This window comes from Schistocerca serialis, chromosome 3 (assembly GCF_023864345.2).
Source record: "Schistocerca serialis cubense isolate TAMUIC-IGC-003099 chromosome 3, iqSchSeri2.2, whole genome shotgun sequence".
NCBI lineage: Eukaryota > Metazoa > Arthropoda > Insecta > Orthoptera > Acrididae > Schistocerca > Schistocerca serialis.
The window spans coordinates 735703245-735725518 of NC_064640.1; the positions used below are offsets into that span (position 1 = coordinate 735703245).

At 38.7% G+C, this 22274-nt stretch overlaps 1 long non-coding RNA gene across 2 annotated transcripts in view; it reads left to right on the top strand.

Moving 5' to 3' along the window:
* The window catches only part of LOC126469569 (uncharacterized), a 307523-nt gene that overhangs the window by 36063 nt on the left and 249186 nt on the right, over positions 1-22274 (top strand). The gene's annotated exons all lie outside the window — the stretch shown is intronic.

Below are 22274 nucleotides of genomic sequence, written 5' to 3' on the forward strand. Positions count from 1 at the left end.
ATGAAAGATGAGGCTAAGAGTTGCCATTAACCTGAACTCGTATTATCCCTCCTACACAAAATACCATTTTTTATATTTGACATAAGTAGAAACAGGTATCCAAGGATCTTTATATTTTTAACTGGTGTAGAATATAAATGAATAAGCAACATAAAGGCTAAGAAAACAATCTCCTACACACACTGTTGCCCAGATTGTCTCATGCTTATTCATGGTTCTAGGTTTTCAGAACAGAGGATAATGGGAGTGTCTGTGTCAGCTATGGCTGAAACAGTATCTGCATCCACCTTTAATGACACAATGCCGGGCAGGGCACCAACTGAATATATACCGAGAAGCAATCAGAAGGAGAGAAAGTTTATCCTCATTAATGTCTAAATATAAACACATATTGAGTTACTTTTTCTGATGTATTGGTGTTTTCAAGTTAATTACAGGTGAACAGGTATACAATAATTATGTGCACTTTCCTAATTTTAGTTATGTAAATAGTTATCTGAGCTAATATAAGTAGTTAAGATGTTTATGAACTTCCGTACATGATTCTTTAAGGAACTCATATGGAAGGTGTACCATCTACTGTAGCTGTACCAGTATTAACCTGGTTCTCATAGTCTCTCCTCAGTAGCACCCCTTTTGATTGGCACAAAGCTGAAAAGTATAAATGAGTGCAAGATGGTTCTTACTCAAAGATGTACACAACACCCTTGTTTACATTGAACTAACACACTCACATGCTCTTCACTAAGTTTGGTATTAGAAACAGCGACCAATTTGTCAATTACAGAAATTTTCTAGCTTATTGAACCACATCTGCTCTACAATTATGTTAGTGAAGTTATATTGCAGACAAAGAACATTTCACATTTACACACACCAAAACGTGCACTTAGCATTCTTCTGTAGTAATTCACTAGCAAAAGATTACACTTTGATGGTCCTTTTAAGCAAGTCTATAATGGGAAGCACCATGTGCAACTGTGACTAGTTTTGATGTAAATATCATTCTTCACTCTTGCTTATCACAGTACAGGTTGAGTGAAATGCTAATTACTTTAGGTTCCAGAAATCATCCAAAAGCTATTAATTGTTAAAGTTCTTGAGTTCTTACTTGTGAGCTATCTAACTGCAAACTGGCAATTTTGAGTGAAGTTTGACTACTTATAGATAGGCATAACAACAAGCTGTTACTCTGAAAACCATACAATGTTTTACAGTTTAGCTAGGAATACTTTCACTGTTTTTGATTACATCAAGAACTAATGTGATTTTGCATTAACTAAGTGAAACACTTTTTTAACCTTGTTTCACAAACTTCAGTATTACTGTATGACCTAGGTTTCAGGTTATAAACCTATTTTCCTGAAACCTATGTCATACAGTAAGAATGAAGTTTTTGAAGCAAGACTAAAAGAGTCTTTCATTTAGTTAATATGATATACAGTATTTACCAAGAAACCACAGATGAATCAATTAAAAAAATGACATTTTGCCTGATAGAAAATATTGCTTGATACAAATGTAGAAAATTACATGTACACTATTCTCCTTATGCAATGTGAATCCCCTTTTATCTATGCCTGATGCCATATTAAAATTTAGGATAAATTACAAGAAATTATTAATCATTTAATTAATTATTTTTGTGTATAATTATCTATCAGTGGCCGTGCTGCAGTGGTAACATCAGTTCCAGTCAGATCACTGAAGTGAAATGCTGTTAGCATTGGTTAACACTTGAACTGGTGACCATCTGTTGGCAAGTGGGGTGCACTCAGCCCTTTTGAGGTCAATTGAGGAGATACTTTGTTGATAAGCAGCTTTTTTGGTCATGAAAACTGACAGTGGCCAGGAGAGCAGGGTGCTGACCACATGCTCTTTCATATCTGCATTCAGTGATGCCTGTGGGCTGAGGATGACAAGCCAGTGTAGAAGGAAAACTATTTAGTGTAGAGGTATCCCGCTTTATAAGTCTGATGTTCAGGCTCTGTGCTGCAGGATTTGCATTGTTAGTAGTGCTAGTGTAATGACTTGTTGTTAGGTGTTGGTACTGGTATGGTGAAGCAGGATTGAAACACAAGCATCAGTTTGCACTACAGTAGCAGTCTGTCAATATGATCTTGGACTAGGTGAGCAAGGCTTCACTCATAAAGCTGTTTTATCAAAATAAGCAGCATATTCTTCATGAATATGGACACATTAAAGGAATATGGTAAGGACCTCTTTCTTGAAGAATGTTATTAGGAAGTTTGTATTAACTGGTGTTTTGGAAATTGCTCCTGGGAGAGGCTGATGGACAATTGTGGTCCAGATTGTTGAAGAAGTTACTGTTGTATGGCTGAGAATTGTGGATGCAATGTGCAATCTTCAATCACTTCACAGGCTGTGTCACAACAGTTGAACATTTCATGGTCCACCGTTTGAAAAGTAATACAAACAATTATGAATTGGTATCCCTAATACAGTTCCAGGCTGTATTGGTAGCAAATAGTCATAGTATTGAGAAACGTTTGTAACCTGGAACATAAAAATGGTGTGTAATTAACAGATGTTACTCTCTAATGTGGAAATTAAATGTCTTTCTTTAAATGATTTACAAATTATTCATCTTCCACAAATCCTTACAAATGTTTCCACTAAGTTTCATTGTTGTACGCTCACTAGTTTTTCGTGGGGGATCTCTCAACTAGGGAAAGTTTAATTATAAGCACCGTGTATATGACTATACTTATCTTCATGTCTGGATTCTGTAACTGTCCATGGCAAACTCAGATGTTATACAATACAATAAATGCAGTATAATACAAGAGAACAAAAGTCAAAGCAGTGTTTCTCCTGAAATGTATGCAACAGGAAATTCACAAATAATGCTGCTGTTAAGGCTTCTAGCAGAACAGTAATTATTGTAGGTGAAGTGTGTTTGCTTGCATTAACCCCTCAATACCATACTGCACCATACTTTACACCTATGCCAGTGCCACTGTGAGCCCCTGCCACTACCAGACTGCTTCATTGCACTTTCACTATTGCTAGACAGCCATTCACCAAATGCTCAGCTATTCACCCAGGCACATTTGTTAGAGCAAATGTGCCACTTGATGTGTAGAGCCTTACAATGGTTTTTTTTCTGTCATTGTCTCTTTTGAGAATGTTAAAATATTTAGACCCTGTGCCTGTCTTATACATTAAAATTTTATAAAATGTTGACAAAATCATTTTATTCCTTACAACTAACCATTTCATCTTGTGAAAGAATTAACATGTGCTACCTCCATATTGTCTCACTTAATCATACACTGGCCCACTCTTCCTCTCCTTTAAATTTGCTCACTATTTTTAGTTGTAACCATTATTATCAACACAGTGTTACCAATGGTAGCTCATTCTGTGGATAACAAATTTTCCTGAATTGAGGTAATCCTAGTTTGTTATTCACCTGCTGTCTGCACAACCTCCATGATGGTGTGTACTATGCCATTATGTCACACAGTTTGGCTATGATGGGGTTTGTTGTTATACTGCATCTTTCCCATGTTGTGCTTATCTTTCATGGCAATGGCCGGATGACTTCCTGATTGCATGGAATACCAGCTGTTACATTTGCTGTGGCAATAGCTGTGTCCTCTCTCCAGCATACCTGTGGTTCTTAGTTCTCTGGCCCATGATTGATAAGGGCCAGTATGTTTGTAAATACTCAGAGATCCTTGGGCAGTCTGTCAAATTTCATACAGGACTAAAGGAGAGCATGCACATGGGGTATTAGATTCACACATGGAACAAGTGGTTTCAATTTTTGCCTCTCCATCACAATGTAGGTTTTCCATAATTTCTGTTGATCATGCAACAAAAATATTTGGTTGAGTCTTTTAATGAGACCACATCCTGCCTCTCCATCCTTGTCATTCATCCACCATAAGCTAGAGTCCTGTACCCAGTGATTTCACCTTCAACTAAACATTAGACACTAACCTCTATTTCATTCCTTTCTTCCTTTCAAACAAATCTGCTGCCCTCTGAACTTGATCTGCTTTGTATGATACAGAGACAAGTAGGCAGAAGTAAGCAGTGCCCAACAGCCTTCACCACTGCCACCTCTTAGCATCCTGCAGAGATCTGAGGAAGAGTTGCTACAATGGCCTCTCCCAACACCACAAGATGTTGAGCACTTCATTGGTCTTCCATTATATGCTAGTAGTAGTAGCTCACTGGGAGTTGCTACTGCAGTACATACAGATGCAGATACATCAGAGGAATCCCCAACTGGAATACATAAGTTGTTACTGTGAGTTTCTAAAATCACTTCCACAGTAGACAAAAACATTAGTCATCTGACAAGCTATTACTGTACTAGTGTATAAAAAAACCTCAAAAAATTAATGTGCATAACTTGAAAAGAGTATTTGAAGGTTCACAGAACAAGATAAACCATTAATCACAAAATGTATGAAACTGAACCGAGTCGACTCCAGAAACTAAACAGAGCCGACTCCATGTATTTTGAAAAACTACCAATTTAAAAATAAGTAGAAACCTGGAAACTATCTTTCACAACAACAAAAGTTCAGCAGACAAAATAGTTTCTCCCAGCTACCAATCATACTTGCGATAAATTAGTTCAGAAGTAGTTTTGGCAATTGATTCCAGTCCTGAGATTTTGGTTTTGTGGATCTGGAAGAGAGATGTTTGCTGATGGGTGGCAGTATGCCTTGCATCACATCCTAGATGTGCTTTATAATAACATTTCTTAAGGTTCTCTAATTCTGAACCCGTGGTAATTAAATTTTGAATCAGGGAGTTTGAAGTATTCCACTTTTTGCCATCCAACAGTACTTGACATTTGCACCTTTGATGTACTCAATATTGCCCTAAACACTGAACAGAGGAAGTCATATTCTCTTTCATCCATGCTATTACATGGTATACTACAATACTCTGATGTGATCAATCCCATGAGATTGATCACATAAATAATTTAATTTCAAGTTATTATTATTTTACCAGAAGTGCTACTCAGTTCAAATTGTGATTCCTTTTGTTGGTTATGATCAAAGTGTTATGATCAGCATGTTTTTATATGTTTATAAGAATAATATCTGAAAACTACACTGAATATAGGGTGAGTCTTATCAGCATTTAAAAGCCTCAAAAGTGCCATAGATGATCATGAGACAAGTAATTTAATATAAGGCACATGGAGTTACAAAAGTCAGGAAATACCCCAAAAAGGAATGATAAATACTGAACATCTGACATCACCAGATGGCATACCTCATTGCACATGCAGCAGTTGGCCTAGGGCATGAAGAGATTATTGAGTGATGTAGTACTTGCACTAAAGCAAACAGTGCAAATTTCAGACATCTTTTGTGAATGTGGTCTGTTGTAAATGTTGAATTTGCTAATTTATGGTCCTTTCTGTAACCAGGTAAAAGCTGTTTTTAACTTGTGCTTCTTTCCTTTTTCCTCCTTTTATCTGTTTACAGAAATTATGTAGTAAAGAAAACATAAATCATCTACTGGTAGCAATGCAGTGTGGAAGCTTATACCCATTTACTTGTGATGGAATATTGTATGTTTTTGTTGTATTGTACTTTGTATTAATGAGTGGTGACTGCAAGACCAGTAAATTAAATAATAAACCTTACTTCAATGTAAACACATAATTGTTTAATGGAACGAAAAAATACTGCTCGCCAGACACAAGACTCAAACTCTGAGCCCCGTGCACTGAAGTCATGCATGGGAGCCCAGAACCACACTGACGGGAATACTTGAGTAGGGTTGAGATGAGCAGGTGCAACAAACTGATAGGTTCAACTGGTGCATCTACAATGAAGTACTCCAGGTGGTGACATCATCTGTTGAACATTTGTCACCCACTTTTGGGATATTTTGTGACATCTGCAATCCCATGTGTCTTAAATTAATTCGCTCAGCATCATTTACATCACTTCGGAAATTTTTAAATGGTGATGAGAAACACCTTGTATATAACATTAATTACCCAGTGAGGAAGAAGCACTAGACAGTGGAGAATAATATCACTGTGATTCACAGTTAGACTGTGAAAGAGATGAAGAAGGTTATAATGATACTTGCAGTTATTTTATTAGCACAGATAATATACGTAAGGCTCAAAAATTAAATTTCAAGAAATAAGCAAGATTACAAAACAAAAATTGAATGAAAATACCACCTCACCCAAGGCATATTGCTGAAATACTGGCTGCATATTGTTACTTATTTATCCTGGTTATGAAGAAAGGCAGTCACAGAAATTTAACTGAACTATGAAATTCTCGTGGGTCACATACTGTAAGCTCAAATATAGTGTCATCACAGTTTGTTAAACACAAATAAACTTTCTGTAACAATAGGTTTCAATTGTCTATTAGTCCACGAAATCAAACAATAATACTTGGTGACAATTAATATAAGCCTTAGTTCCTGATAGAAATGAAAGTGCAATAGTTTCTGTTTGAATATGATATAAATCCAAGCACTACTTCTTTATGATGCATGTGTATTGAAATTATAACATGAAGAAAGTGCAATAGTTTCTGTTTGAATATGATATAAATCCAAGCACTACTTCTTTATGATGCATGTGTATTGAAATTATAACATGAAGCAAAGTTCCACCTGTGACTAGAGGGGCTGGAAACCAATCGCTCAGCTGTCAAAGCACTATACAACACAGTTGTAAATTTGTCCACATGAACATCAGTGGTGGTCATAGTTCACTTGCTTAGGAAAAGTTGGATTATAGCAACTGAGAGCAATCTAGCCACTGGTTGGTCTTATATTTGCCATTTACAGAAGTTTATTTGACCAGCCTATTGTACTGGTGGCTCCTGGCTCACTTGCTGGATGTAGGTAATGTCACACAAATTGACATGTTCATATCTTCCATTTGCATGTCTGGCAAGGACCCTAAATCATATACAGTAGTTTTGATGGCGTGTATGCATTACAAGCATTTCTTGCTTCGGTTTTGAGGTTTGCACTTTAGCCAGTAATAATCAAGAATACAAAGAAGAAACACTAAAAAATTGGGTATTTTGCATCCATTTTTAGATCTATATAGATGAATACTGTCTAGGTTATTTTTGTCAAAAGACAGGAAAAATCAGAGTATTTCCAAGGAAGGTGTAGGCATATGCATTTTAATCTCTGAATGGCAGTTAGTAAATAGTACAGAATTTTTCTAATTTTTGGGTGAATGTAATGATGAAAACCTGGAAGTGGAAGAAATGTATAACTGAGTTGCTCAAACAACAAGTTTAGGAACCATTGTCGTTCACATAATTATGAATGTTTGAACGAAACAGACAAAAATCGTAACATATTCTTCATATTTATGACATAATTTTCTGTTTTAAACGATCATTTATAAGGGTAGTATTATTGCATAAAAGCAAGTAGTGAGTGAAGTAGAGCATTAATTATCCAAAACAATTTGGGGCTGGGGGTGTTCAGATAACAGATTTTTTTACATAACTAATCCTTTTTTAGAAAAAAAAGTACCACTATCATTTTAGGAATATGAAATGAAGAAACAGATTTGTGTCTTAATTCCAAAAGTGCATGTTTTTTGTATGTATTACAAATACTGTACCTAGCTTACCTAAATTACTCATTTTCTATTAAGGCATCCCTACCATCTATGAACAGGAGTTCTAAATTAATATTTTCTCCAGACCTGAGACATGCTTTTATTGTCACTAAATCTCATGCACATCTTAAACACAACAGCTGCAAGACGTCACACTCTTCAAGTTTGCAGGGCAGTGAAAAACTTCCTCACTGTGTGGTTCTTTTATGGTACAGTCATCACTAGCCTCTATTTTGTCACTGCAAGCATCTTGGTCACAGATGACGTTACCAATGACCTCATCATCTGTCAGTAATCGATAACCAGGAGCATTGGTATCCCATTTGAACCAGTCTTAAATGTTTTTCTGTTCATAATCTCCAAATCTTGAAGATCCTTTAACCAGCCCATGCTGTTGCAATACAGATGTATGGTTGGTGGTTCTACAGTTCCAGTGAGGTGCTCATCTGATGGAAGGAGTTTGTTCCAATGTTTTGCTAGAGTAGTGTCCTCAACAGCAGTCTGAACGTCTACTACTGTGTGCACAGCATCCTACAAGTTAATGCCAGAGGACTGGAGTAATGTTCTGAGGCAAGAAAATAACTTTAGACTTTCCATTTTGTGTTTGCATTGAACAGTTTGAGGGATGACTTGGGGACAAAAAAACATTTTCAGAATTGCCAATTGCATGCCATTCCTTTTACACTTCAGAAATAAATACAGGGTGGTATTATTCTGTAAAAATGCTTGCATCTGTCCTTGCATTCTTTTGATTCTTGTAGGTGACCAACTATTTTTTACTCCCATAAAACAGTGTCAAGTTTGGGTTTCCCTATGAACAGAAAGGGTAGCCTATGTGTTCTGGTAACATTTCTGCACACCATAGCAATGATGCAAGGTTTTCTTGCCTTATAACCAGGAACTGACACTTCTTTCTAGGAAACTAGTGATTCTGTTGGCATTTTCTTCCAATACAAAGAAATTTCATCTATGTTGTAGATATTTTTTTGTTATAGCACTTGGTGATAAATTTATTTAAAGTCTCTTTGGAACAATCTTCTGATTCAGTGTCAGCAAACAGTTCTTCACCTTGAGTGTCCAATTCCCCAATTCAATGCCTAGATATAAAGTGCATAACCCAGCCAGAAGAATAATGGGTAGCTTTGAGAATTGAAATAGTGAAGGCAGCAGAGGATGAAGTACGTAAAAAGATGATGACTAGTAGAAATCCTTGGGTAGCACAAGAGATATTGAATTTAACTGATGACAGGAGAAAATATTAAGATGCTGTGAATGAAGGAGGTGAAAAGGAACAGAAACGTCTCAAAAATGAGATCAACAGGAAGTGCAAAATGGCTAACAGGAATGGCTGCAGGACAAATGTGAGGATGTAGAGGCATATATCACTGGGAGTAATATAGATGCTGCCTATAGGAAAATTAAAGAGACCTTTGGAGAAAAGAGAACCACGTGTATGAATATCAAGTGCTCAGATGGAAAACCAGTTCTATGCAAAGAAGGGAAAGCAGGAAGTTTGAAGGTTTATATAGAGAGTCTATACAAGTGCCATGCACTTAAGGGCAATATTATGTCAATGGAAGAGGATGTAGATGAAGATGAGATGGGCAGTATGTTACTGCATAAAAAATCTGACAGAGCACTGAAAGTCTTAAGTTGAAACAAGTTCCTGGGAGTAGACAACATTCCATTAGAACTACTGATAACGTTGGGAGAGCCAGCCATGCATGAAACTCTTCCATCTGGTGAGCAAGATGTATGAGACAGGAAAAATACCCTCAGACTTCAAGAAGAATGTAATAACTCCAATTCCTAAGAAAGAAGGTGCTGACCGGTGTGAAAATTAGTGAACTGTTGTGACTCGCCAATCTTTCAAAGTGCCGTTGTGCAGTTACGTGTGTCCTCTTCATGTGGCGCTGTCTGCCAGCCATGCAGCAGCAGCGCCACCTAAGCGGCCTCCCAGCCAGCAGCCGCGAGACTTGGACTCAGTTATGATTTGACTGTTAAAGTGACACACATCTTACTCTGTTTACTTGATCTGTGACTTTCATGTATTGCATTATCCTTGAAATATATTTGTTCAACTTGAAGTTATAACATGAACTATCAGTTTAATAGGCACAGTTTCAAAATAATAACTCGACTTCTTTATAAAGTAATGCAAAAACTAGTATGAGCTGACCTAAGGGAAGATCAGTTTGGATTCCAAAGAAATGTAGGAACACTTGAGGCAATAGTGACTCTACAACCTATCTTATTTATATGATTTGCAGACTTAGAGGAAGCTTTTGACAATGTTGATTTGAATACTCTCTTTCAAATTCTGAAGGTGACAGGGATAAAATACAGGAAGAAAATACCAGTACAAGATTTGAGCAGCACAAATGGGAAGCAGTGGTTGAGAAGCAGGGGAGACAGTGTTGTACACTATCCCTGATGTCATTCAATCTTTGTACTGAGCAAGTAGTAAAGGAAACAAAAGAAAAATTAGGAATAGGAATTAAAATCCAGGAAGCAGAAATAAAACCCTTGAGGTTTGATGAAGACATTATAATTCTATCAGAGACAGAAAATGAGTTGGTAGAGAAGTTGAACAGAATGGATAGTGTCTTGAAAGGAGGATATAAGATGAACACCAACAGAAACAAAATGAGGATAATATAATGTAGTAGAATTAAATCCGTAATTAGACTGGGAAGTGAGACACTTAAAGAAGTAGATGAGTTTTGCTATTTGGGCAATAAAATAACTGATGATGTTTGAAATAGAGAGGATATAAAATGTCGGCTGGTGATGGCAAGGAAAGCATTTCTGAAGAAGAGATATTTGTTAACATCAAGTATAGATTTAAGTTTCAGGAATTCTTTTCTGAAAGTATTTGTACAGAGTGTAGCCATTTATGGAAGTGAAACATGGGCACAAAGGAAATAGCAGCTCTTGAAATGTGGTGCTACAGAAAAATGCTTAAGTTTAGATAGGTAGATCATGTAACTAATGAGGATGTACTGAATAGAAGTGGGGTGAAGAGCAATTTGTGGTACAATGTGACTAGAAGAATGGATCGGTTGTCAATTGGTAGGGCACTTTCTGAGGCATCAAGGGATCACCAATTTAGTATTGAAGGGAAGTAAATCATAGAGGGAGAATGAGAGACGAATACACTAAGCAAATTCAGAAGGATGTAGGTTGCAGTATTTACTCAGAGATGAAGAGGGAAGAACAGGATAGAGTAGCATGGAGAGCTGCATCCAGCCAGTCTTTGGACTGAAGACCACAACAACAAGCAACAAGCCAGCCAGTAGTCACTTTAAAGTCAGTATTATCCCCAAGTTTCTTATTCAGTAAAGCACTTTTTCATAACTCAAAGGGCCACTTATGGACTGTGCCTGCGTGAACCAAGTGTACACTGCAGTGTCTAAATTCTGATTTTCTGCCATTTTCATCATTTTTCTGTGTAAGATTCCATCTTCACTGCCAAGTCACTTGGCAAGTTTTGTAATAGTGTTACATTCTTTTTAATATCCATTCTTGTGGCATGCCATATACCCCAGCTAAGCTTGATCCACTAGCACCATTCCTCAGTTGGCCAAATATTTTAAGTTTATTGGAAATATTGAGAACAACTCATTTACATTTATTAACTGTTGTGAACAGTATAACTACAGCATATTTCAAGTGAAGGCTAAAATGCCACTCATGGATGATGACTAGAGGATTGAGTTCAGGCAAGAACTAGTGGTCGCTAGCGGAAAAGTATGATGTACAAATTTAAATTTATTGACTGAAACCCTTTCATATAATCACTGTTTCAGTTGATTCACAACAAGTTATCAATACCCTACTCTATAATATGTCATGTTTACCAAGAACACCTTGTAAATACCTTTTCAAGGAATTTTTCATATTAACTGTTTCACAATATGTCTATTAGCCCATGAACTTCATCATAAAAATTCAATCAGGATTTGAGGTGAGTACGCGGTTCATAGCTGTTATACTAGAAGAAAAAAATTCCTTTATTACTCTTCAATTGACACTGTGCAAAGCTCATTCCATAAGGAAGATATAAAAATAATTTTATTTGTTAATTTATGTACTAATGTCATGACTGATTTGCCATGGAACAGAATTTTAAGGGACCTATTTGAGACCTACAAACTTATGCAGATATCTTACTTTCAAGCTAATCTGTAGACTAGCTTAAACCCAATCTTTCTCCTTTTCTACAGACAGAGCACAAGCCTGGCTTGCATTCAGGATGGGAAGGAAATCGGCTGTGCCATTTCAAAGGAATCATCCCAGCATTTGTCTGGAGTAATTTATGGAAATAATGGAAAATCTAAATCTGGATGGTCGGACATTGGTTTTAACCATCATCATCCTGAATGGGAGTCCAGTGTGCTATGTAGTGCGCCACCTTGCTCAGTAATATATAGAAAAGTAGTGACACACACACTGATTAAACACTGCAGAGTCAAAGAAACTGGTACACCTGCCTAATATCATGTAGGGCACCAGCGAGAATGCACAAGTGCCACAACGCAATGTGGCCTGGACTCGACCAATGTCTGAAGTAGTGATGGAAGGAACTGACACCATGAATCCTGTTGGGCTGCCCATAAATCTCTAAGGGGACTAAGGGGTGGAGATCTCCTCTGGACAGCACATTGCGAGGCATCCCAGATACTCTCAAGACTGTTCATGTCTGGGGAGTTTAGTAATCAGTGCAAGTGTTTGAAATCAGAAGAATGTTCCTGGAGACACTCTGTAGCAATTCTTTTTATGTGGTGTGCTGCATTGTTCTGCTGGAATTGACCAAGTCTGTAAGAATGCACAATGGTCATGAATGGATGCAGGTGGTCAGACAGGATGCTTATGTACATGTCACCTGTCAGAGTGATATCTAGACATATTAGGGGTGCTATATCACTCCAACTGCATATGTACCACACATGTCACACACCATGAGGAACACCACTGTGCCTCTCTAAGAAATGGGAAGAATTGGCTTATTCCTCAGGTAGGCACCATACTTGCTGACAATGGTCATCTAGGGTAGTGCAGAACCACGATTCATCACTGAACAGAATGTGACAGCTTTCATCAGCAGTCAAAACTACCTGGTACAGCACCACTCCAGACACAAATGTTTGTGTTTTGGTGTTTTAGCAGTCCACACAAAGGACAGCAAATCCCTACTCAAGATGCTGCTTTCCTATGACAAGTGGTACAGGATGACATAGAATGTTGCAGATAGTCCATTACTTGTGGATCTTCAACTTTATCTTATGTAGTTTACAGGTGAATGGCCAGACATCAGTGTCCAGTGAGCACAGTATTTCAGTGAGCAACCACACTGCGATCATCAGATGCACTGATGAACTGACTGCTTAGGAGCTTGTTCATGGTCTGCACTCAGGTGTGGACGTGCATACAGCATCTCCTGCCTCATCTCCTCCTCCATATTGCTCCATCGAAGGTTTATGACCCAGTGACTTGTGCTGGTGACATCTCCAATTTCTGTTGCTCTGTATGACTCTGAAGTCAGTTTGTAATGGGATACCACTGCACTCTTCTGTGTAACCTTGTCCTGATTTTCCCCACATTTTCCCCACAATGCCCATTGTTTCCCAAAATTTCCTATCAAAATTTAATCTATTCATGGGATATCTATTCCTGTCTTTATCTTGTTGCTTGTATGGTTCAAAGTTTATCCTTCTCTCATAATTCTTTTGTGATAATTAGCCTGATTTCTTCTATTTTTCCCCACACCAAAGTGACTAGATCTCAGTTGGAGGATCCCTAATGTACCTCATCATTACCCCTATTTTCATATCTACTGTAGTTAAATGGTTTGGCGTTTCCTTCCAATGATCTGTTTAAATTTTCTTGTATTCTTTCTCATTAATATTTCTGTCATTCGACTGTGGATCACTTTTCTGACGCCTTCCCTCATAATTATACAGATAATTTCTTCCCCGTTTCCTTCTGTAATTCCCCACTCTTGCGCTGAGTCACACTATGGAAAATCTGATTAAAAACTATATACATAATTTCTCTCAAATCCCCTATCCAGTTTATCTACATATTTCAGAAATCAAAATAGAATCGTCTGCCCCATAAACTAAATCCTGTTGCACTTTCCTTGGTAATCTGTTCTTTCATACACCTTTTTGTGTGAGCTCATCAAATGATTGATCTAGGATTATTAATTTTCTCAGGTGCTTCTCTCAAAAATCTTTCATGTTGCCATTCACTTCTCACTAATCGGTCCATTTATGAATTAACTTTTGATACAAGCATGTTCAGTTTCTGACAATTTATTCAGAAAGCTGTTTTCAAAAGCACAATATGTCATTTATGCATGAATATATTGGTTAGTCCAAGAGAGTGCTTCCTCATCCAAAGACTCTTTTACAAACTTTATCTTAAGCATATCAGTCAAACAACTATCAAAATTATGACAAAAATGTTGAGAAAAGTCAACTATGTTAAGGTTATAATTTCCTCTAAAACTTTTAATTGGCACATTGGTGCTCATCCCACTACTGTTACTACTGAAACTTCTAGTTACAAAATTTTCCTCCAATTCAGATAGTTTTCTAAGAATATTAACTACTTTACAATCACATGGAATTACATTACAACTTTCTCTAGTGCAACAACTTTATCATTAACTACCTACTTTTCAAGTTATTAATTTTACATTCAAGATTATTGTCATTTTGATCCATCTCTGATCTTAATACCTGGCCTTCTTGTTTCATCACATTGTGCATTATTTCAAAAGTTTTCCAAGTTTCTCAACTTTATCAGGACAATTTTGTTTTAATTTCAGTCACTTCACGTATAAGAGAATCAATCTGTACATTGATTCATTTGTCCCCTGAGTGTGCAACTAATTTATATTTATTAAGATTCCCTATTGTTTCAGGCACTTGAATGCCAGTCTCCAAATTTCATTCCTCAACTCCTTTAACTTGTCATTTTTAGCAGTGATTTTACCACCCCTATCACTTTTTATTGTTTAAATCCTACCAATCACATCTTCATTTAGTTTGCTTTTTAATGCCTCAGTTCTACACCCCCCCCCCCTCCCGAATTGTTATTCAGATCCCTGTTGCATTTTTCTAGTTTTTCTTCAAAAAGCTTGGTTAGTTGTCAAAACAAACTATACTAATAGTTCCCCCTGATAATCCTCTGTGACTGAAACTTCAGAATGGACAACAAGCACTACTAACATTCCTGCCTACTGCTCCTTTGTCTTGCATCTGATTTTGTTCCAACCTTGTCATTAAAAACAATTTCTATCTCCTAAGGCTATTCGTAAGTTTCATACTGTCATTGATAACTGGTTTTTTAATAACTGTGTCTGTAATGGGGAGCAGTCGTTGTAATTACAATGATGTGATCACTCGCACTCTTAGCACTTAATATGAGTACTTTTATTCTTGCAACGTATACACAATGCGTTTAGTATAGAGCATGTACTACAGAAAACTCATCTGGCAAAGATACAGTTGTTCTTGCTGTGGTAGGGCAGCGATGTTATTGGGGGATAGAGTGCTTCTAAATCCCCCCAGATGACCCCCCCCCCCTCAAATCACCAGAGTGCAGCATGGTGACTAGTGTACATCATTATGTGTTGTCCTGCTGGTGATGGGTAATGCCAACATATTGTAGTCTGCCAGGTACCTGGGTGCCTGTAAAATGTGGCTGGCCTGTGATGTCAAGCAGTGGTACCATTGGCACAGTGGCGATGTCCATTGAGGTGTTGGTGGCTGTTAGTGCGCCATCCAGTATTATAAAATTCTCTGGGGCCGACAAGAGCAGATAGCCATCCAAAGAAAGAGTAGATTTCAGACCTGCTGAGTCAGTCGTAGGTGGAAGGGGCGTGCAGTGCTCTAATGACCTCAAGACCATGCTATAGCCTGACTGTCTATTGTTTAATTTGCACCTGAGCATGACATGTGTACATGATTGGAGGTACTTGTGCTCAAAGATGGTTGGTTTGTTGTGGTGGGATGGCGATGGGATGTGGATGTGGTGGATGTGGTTCCTGACATGTTTTACTAGGTTGACATCCACAGGGTCGGTGGTTTGTGGTACAAACTCTGTTGGGAGGGTGATTGGTTCCCCATAGAGCACCTCTGCAAGCGGGGCACCCAGATCATCTTTGTAGGCAGCTCGTATGCCCAGCAGCAACCAGGGGAGAGCCTCCGTCCACTTTTGGTTGTGGTGTATGAGTGCAGTGCCACTGTTCCACAAGTTCGTTGGACTGGGGATGGGAAGCCATTGTGTGTAACTGGTGGCACCCACAGAGGTGGCAGAGCTCAGAGAACAGGGTCAACTAAAACTGCTGGCCCTGGTCTGTTGTCAGGGACTTTGGGCAGCCAAAGTGTGCAGTCCATAATGTGATGAAAGCTTGGGCGACGGTGTCAACTGAGTTATCAGTCAGAGTGTGGCCTCCACCCATCAAGTTGTCCTGTCTATGGAACATGTACTTGTATCTGTCTGAATGTGGGAGGGGCCCCACCGGGTCTATGTGGACATGTAACAAACAGCCCTTCTGGCTGGAGAATTTCACGAAGGGTGGCTATGCATGACGTTCTGTCTTGGCCCATTGGCATTGGTTGCAGGCTCTCGTCCATGCAGTGCTGTCCCGGTTAATGTTAGTCCAAAAGAAACTATCTGTTATCGGTTTTAGTGTCGGGCATACTCCGGGGTGAAACAAGTTGTAGAGGAGGTCGAAAACTGTCTTCCTGAAGTTCTGTGGGATGACAGGTCATTGTCTACCATGGGATATGTTGCAGCAAACTAGTTTTGTTGTGCCTGCAATGGTGCACTTCTTGAGCTGGAGGCCTGTTGTGTGTCCAGATAGCAGGTTTTGAAAGTTGGTGTCAGTTGCTTGTGCCTCCAATAGTTGGTCAAAGTAATGGTGTGCCGATGTGGCAGCGAGTCATGAGACGAAGTCAGCCAGCATGTTGTCTGCTCCCTCATACGTAGTGTAAGTCTGTAGTATATTGGTATATTTTGAAATCAAGTTCAAGTGGCAGAATTGTCAATAGGAGGTATTGGGTGGCAGGCATTTAACAGCGTCTGTGTAGATGGTAAGCTGACAGCCCTCAATGTCATGTGGGAAGTATTGAATCACTTTGTACATCGTCAAAAGCTCACAGTCAAAAGTTGACCACATCTTCTGGGAGTCAGTAAGTTTCCACAAGAAAAGCCATAGGGGTTGTGTTGCACTGGGGACTTCCTATTGTAGCACTGCCCAAATCGCTCGGTCGTTGGTGTCGGCTATCATAACCATATGAGTGTCCATGGATGAAAGTGCCAGAGGGGTAATCTGAGCCAGCTCTGTTTTGATGTTCTCGAAAGTTCCTTGCAAATCAGGAATACAAGTGAGCTTATGTTTGCCTGATGTGTTCTTGCCACAGAGTGACTCTGTGAGCAGGACGAGTGTCTCTGCGGCATGGGGGAGGTGTTGTATTAAAAATTAATTACCCCTAAGAAAAGGTGGAACTTTTGATAGTCCATTCTTGATGGTAGGTCCATACTTCGTCTCTGTTTTCTGGGGTGGGATGGATGCTCGAAGTGTTGACGAGCTGGCCTATGAATGTAACACATTTTTGCCAGAGTTGGCATTTGTCCTCATTGACAACAACAGCCCGCTCTGCTAGTTTGTTGAATACTACTTGCAGGTGTTTCTCATGACCTTGAGTTGTTTCTAAGAATATATGTACATCATCCAAGTAACAATAGCAAAAGAGCATGGTAAAAAAACAACCCGTCAATGAATCACTGGCCAGTCTGGGCTACGTTCTTTAGTCTGAAGTGCATAAAGAGGAACAAATAGGCCAAAGGGAGTAATTATTGCAGTCTTTGTGATGTCCTTCATGGCCATTGGGATCTGCCAACTATCTCTTTTAGAGTCGATCATGCTAAGTATGGTTGCACTAGCCAGTTGCCGGAGGAATTCCTGAATATTGGGCATGGGCTAACTATCAGTGATGGTGTGCACGTTCAAATGTCTGTAGTCTCTGCACATGCACCACATTTTATCTTTTTCCATTGTCATTGTAGTCAGTGGGGCGCACGCACTGTGTGATGGCCTAATGGTGCCCTCATGTAACAGTTCCTTGATCATGGCCTCGGCCACCTTTAGTTTGTGAGGGACAAGGTCGTGGGGCTGGTGTTGGACCAGTGGACCTAGGGTAGTATTAATTCTCAGCGATGGAGTTGTTGTTCAGGTGAATGCGATAGGCATTGCTGTTTGAGCATCTTCGCTGTCTCATATCTGCCAGTGGTTGGTGCATACAGTAGGACATCACTGGTAAGATTGGTGTTGGTAGGGAGGTGGTTCAATAGCACCAAAAACTTGTCACAGTCATCTGTGATCCTGGCCAACTGCATCATGCACTCGCAGAGTGTGAACCATTCTTGCAGGGAATCAACTTGTAGCGGTGGCAGATGTAACTCGGTGTGTGGCTGGCGGTAATCTGCCTAGTGGTGAGTGACCAGGACCTGTATGAGGTTGTAATCATGTGAAGTAAATGGTGCAGATTCATGAAGACCTTTTGGTGGCACTGATAAAGGCGGCGGCTGGAGCTGTGGCACGGTGGTTGCTGTAGGTGTATTGGTAATGAGAGAGTCATGACCGGTTATCACAGAATGTGGCACAGGTGTCACAGCTGGTGCATTGGCGTCATTAAGGATGGTGTAGTAGTGGGGAAGCAAGGAATACAGTGTGGTGGACAGGGTGGCGGATGGCACATCAGTGTAGATCACCCAACCCGGCAGCTGTTGAATGTTGTCCTTGTGATCACACAATGTGATTCGTAGTTGCAGTCAGGCTCGCCATACTGATATGCTGTTCTCACGAGGTATGAAAACCCTGTGCTGTTGCAGGTAGACATGGTATGCCTGCTATTTGAGTGACTTCATGTGGCAGGTGTGACCCAGAGCATGACACGGCTGTTGTCAATGTGACGTCGTCGTCTTGACGTGACCTCGGGCACAGTATAAAGTTGACAAGTGTGACGACACCCGGGTGATGTATGGTATAACATAGAATGTAAATTTCAGGTTTAGGCCATGGAAAAGCATGGTCTGGCATAGGTAGGTCACTTGTAGGATGAATTTGTCTGCAATAACCTGCAAATATCAGTTATACATGGTGGCGATTGTTGGTCAACAGTTGCAGTACTCTGGAGTATGTCTGTCCATAATGTCAGTATGCACTGAATCATTAGAATGAAAGTGAATGGGTTGTAGTTCATTAACAGTGTCACTGATCAGTATATTACTAGCACTGGTTAGGTGGGAGGTGGAGATGGCAGCAGGCAGCCATTGTACACAGTGCACACCTGTTGATGTACCACAGTTAATTAATGGTGTGGCAGGCTTCATCTCACGATTTTCAGTGCTAACATAGTACTTGACCTGTGGTTTAGTGTGTTCATCTGTTTGGCGATAGGTAACAATGCCCTGGTTTGGTGGTTGTTGAAACAATTGTAACACTGAATGAGATTTTCACTCTGCAGTAGAATGTGCACTGATATGAAACTTCCTGGCAGATTAAAACTGTGTGCGGGACCGAGAGTCGAACTTGGACCTTTGCTTTTCACGGGCAAATGCTCTACCAACTGAGCTACCCAAGCACAACTCACGCCCTGTCCTTACAGCTTTGCTTCCACCAGTAGGAGCCCTTGTTTTGTTCAAGACACCTTCAAGACTACCTTCAAGTTTGTGAACAAATATATTTATATATATAAAGATGGTATCTGTTCTTTTGGACATGTCCGAAAGAACATACACCATCTTCATATATATATATATATATATATATATATATATATATATATATATATATATATATATATATATATATATATATATATATATATAGATAGATAGTTAAAGCTCACCGGTCACTTGACCATCTTCTCCTTTTGTGGGGATGCACAAACAGTGCCAGAACTCTTACAGGAATCAGCAAAAAACTGTGAGTAATGAGTATAGTGGGCAGGGGCACTATGAATATAGTGTGGGACAATAAGTTCGGAATGTGGGTGTCACAGGAGGCATAACAGAGATAAGTCCCTGCCGTCACACTATCCTCTGTGTCCTTGGTGGCTCAGGTGGATAGGGCATCTGCCATGTAAGCAGGAGATCCTGGGTTTGAGTCCCAGTCAGGGCACACATTTTCAACTGTCCCTGTTGACTTATATCAACGCCTGTATACAGATAGGGGTATTCATTTCATTGTAATGAATATATTTATGTTTGAATTTGGCCTACTGAAGAGGCATACAATGAATGTTTTTAATGAGGTTCGTTCCATAGGACAAATTTCAAAGTCGGGTTGTTTTTCTGGCTTTTTCAAAGGTTCTAAGCAGCAGTTATTGATACCATCTTTCTCAAACATACATTTTCCTCAATGAGCAGTTTCTTTTAAAAGCAACTTGCATTCTCTTTGGGGGTAGATCATCTGATGATGTAGATCTTTCATTAGCTGAATATGCTGTCACTCTCACTGTTTCATTTTTTATCAATTTCTGGCTGTGTTGTTTCACCTCTTGTAGTTGTTATTACAGCTGCTCCTCTCTGAACACTTTCTTGTGTAATCAATGTTTCTTTGTGTGATACTGCTGCTGCAACTCAATAAGTAGGTAGGAATAATATGCTGTAGGTCTCCTTTGTAGTTGGTGAAGAAATTGTGTAACATTTCTGAATTCTAGAGAAAACATTTTTCACTAACACTTTGGTATTGTGGCTGAGTAGTCATTTGCCCTATTTGCTTACATGAATTTTGTGCATTGCACAGTGGTTTCTTTCCAGACCATAAATAGTGAGGAAAAAAAAGCATTTGAAGTGGTATCGCTGATCTTACTGTAAGTCCTGTTTGGTTTTTGGCTCTCTTTATTTACAGTACACAAATAGATTCAGTAAGTTCATGCCTTTGTTGTTTGCTTATCGGAATCAGCTTTTGATCGCCTAGTGTACATAGCCTGTCTCTTAAGATTCTCTTTGCTACTTTTATTTCAGTTTAATAGATGTCATCGTTTGCATTTTGCTCTCTTCTTCATGCAGTTTGTGTAAGTGCTGCCTTCCAATTGTTATTACCTAAGCTGCATATAATAATGTATGCCAAACTGTAATTTTCCAGTTTTGGACATTAAGTAGGTATATCTGTTAACTGAGTTGGTCATTTTCATTATTCTTACTTTTTTGTCTGATTTTTAAACATTGAGTGAAGCATGTAAAACAGATAGCAAGATTAACACGAGAATTTTTAGTGATTGACAAAAATGCTTCAGACAAAAGTTGCTATGGGTGATAGGGCAGATTATACGGTGTTAACAGCCTTGAAGAGATACAACAGTCAACTCTCTTATTTTAAATTGTGCTATGTTGTACTTTGGCTCCAGAACAGTATATATTGATATGAAAAATCAGCCAACCAATTGCAAATAAAGGTTTATTATCCCTTGATCATGGTTTCGATATTTGTAAAAATATCTTCTTCAGAAACATTGGCACTAAAAATGTGTACAGCAGTTACAAAATGATTTTTACTAACAGAAAAAAAATATTAATAGAAAAACATTTCTGAAGTAAATGTACTCATTTATTACATCACATGATGCACCAATTGATTAGATGAAGCTGAGCTCCTTTTGTCATAAATGAAATTGGTGAAACAAGAGTTACCACAAGCCATGGCTTTAGATAACGTGAGATTACATGTAACGTACTGTAGAAAGACTACTCAGTAAATGCCCACAGGTAGAGGCTCTTGTTATCATATAAACAGAATAGGTGTCTCAAAATAAAATACATGCATAAATTACATATACTTTATGCCAGAGACTAATTCAATTGCTAGAAATATACAGGCTCAAGCGAGCAGGAAAACTGGTCTACAGAGGGTGCTGCTTTTGGCTGATTTTTCGATCTGTTCTGAATTACACAGTTGCTGTTTCACAGCCATGTTTAAGATTTTGAGCTATTGATGAAGTAGTTTATTGAATATAAATATTTTTTGATCTGGAAAGCAACAGATTAAAATGCATTTAAAATAGGCAATTTACTACTATTATTGTGTTGGGCTGAATAACACACCACTCTGAACTTCTTGCAACTGTTGATGGTAATATGAGGTCATGAATTAAGATATTCTTAAACTGTTGTATATTGATCTTAGGGAAATAGGAAGGAACATTCGGATTTAATGACTATTTACAGTAAAGTCATTAGAGATGGGGCAAAACCTGAATAGGGTAAAAATGAGTAAGAAAATTACTTGCGTTCTTTGAAAATAAATCATGACAGCCTTTGTCTTAGTTAATAAAGGGCAGTAATTGAAAACTAAAATCTAGATAGCCACTTGGTAATACAGAACCCATCATTCCTCCTGATAGTTCATTGCCCTTTGGATGATCTGATTAAAGTGTGGATCAACCACATCCAATACAATAATGTTGAGATTCACCAGCAGATATAAATACTGGGAATGTTGACACCTGCTGATGAAGTATGATACTGGTGGGTTAATAGGATCCATGAATGCGGTACATAAAATGAGATGATGGTGATGTGTTATTAAAATAACAAAAATAGTTTGTTGTGCTGATTTATTACTATGGTTCCTATCACT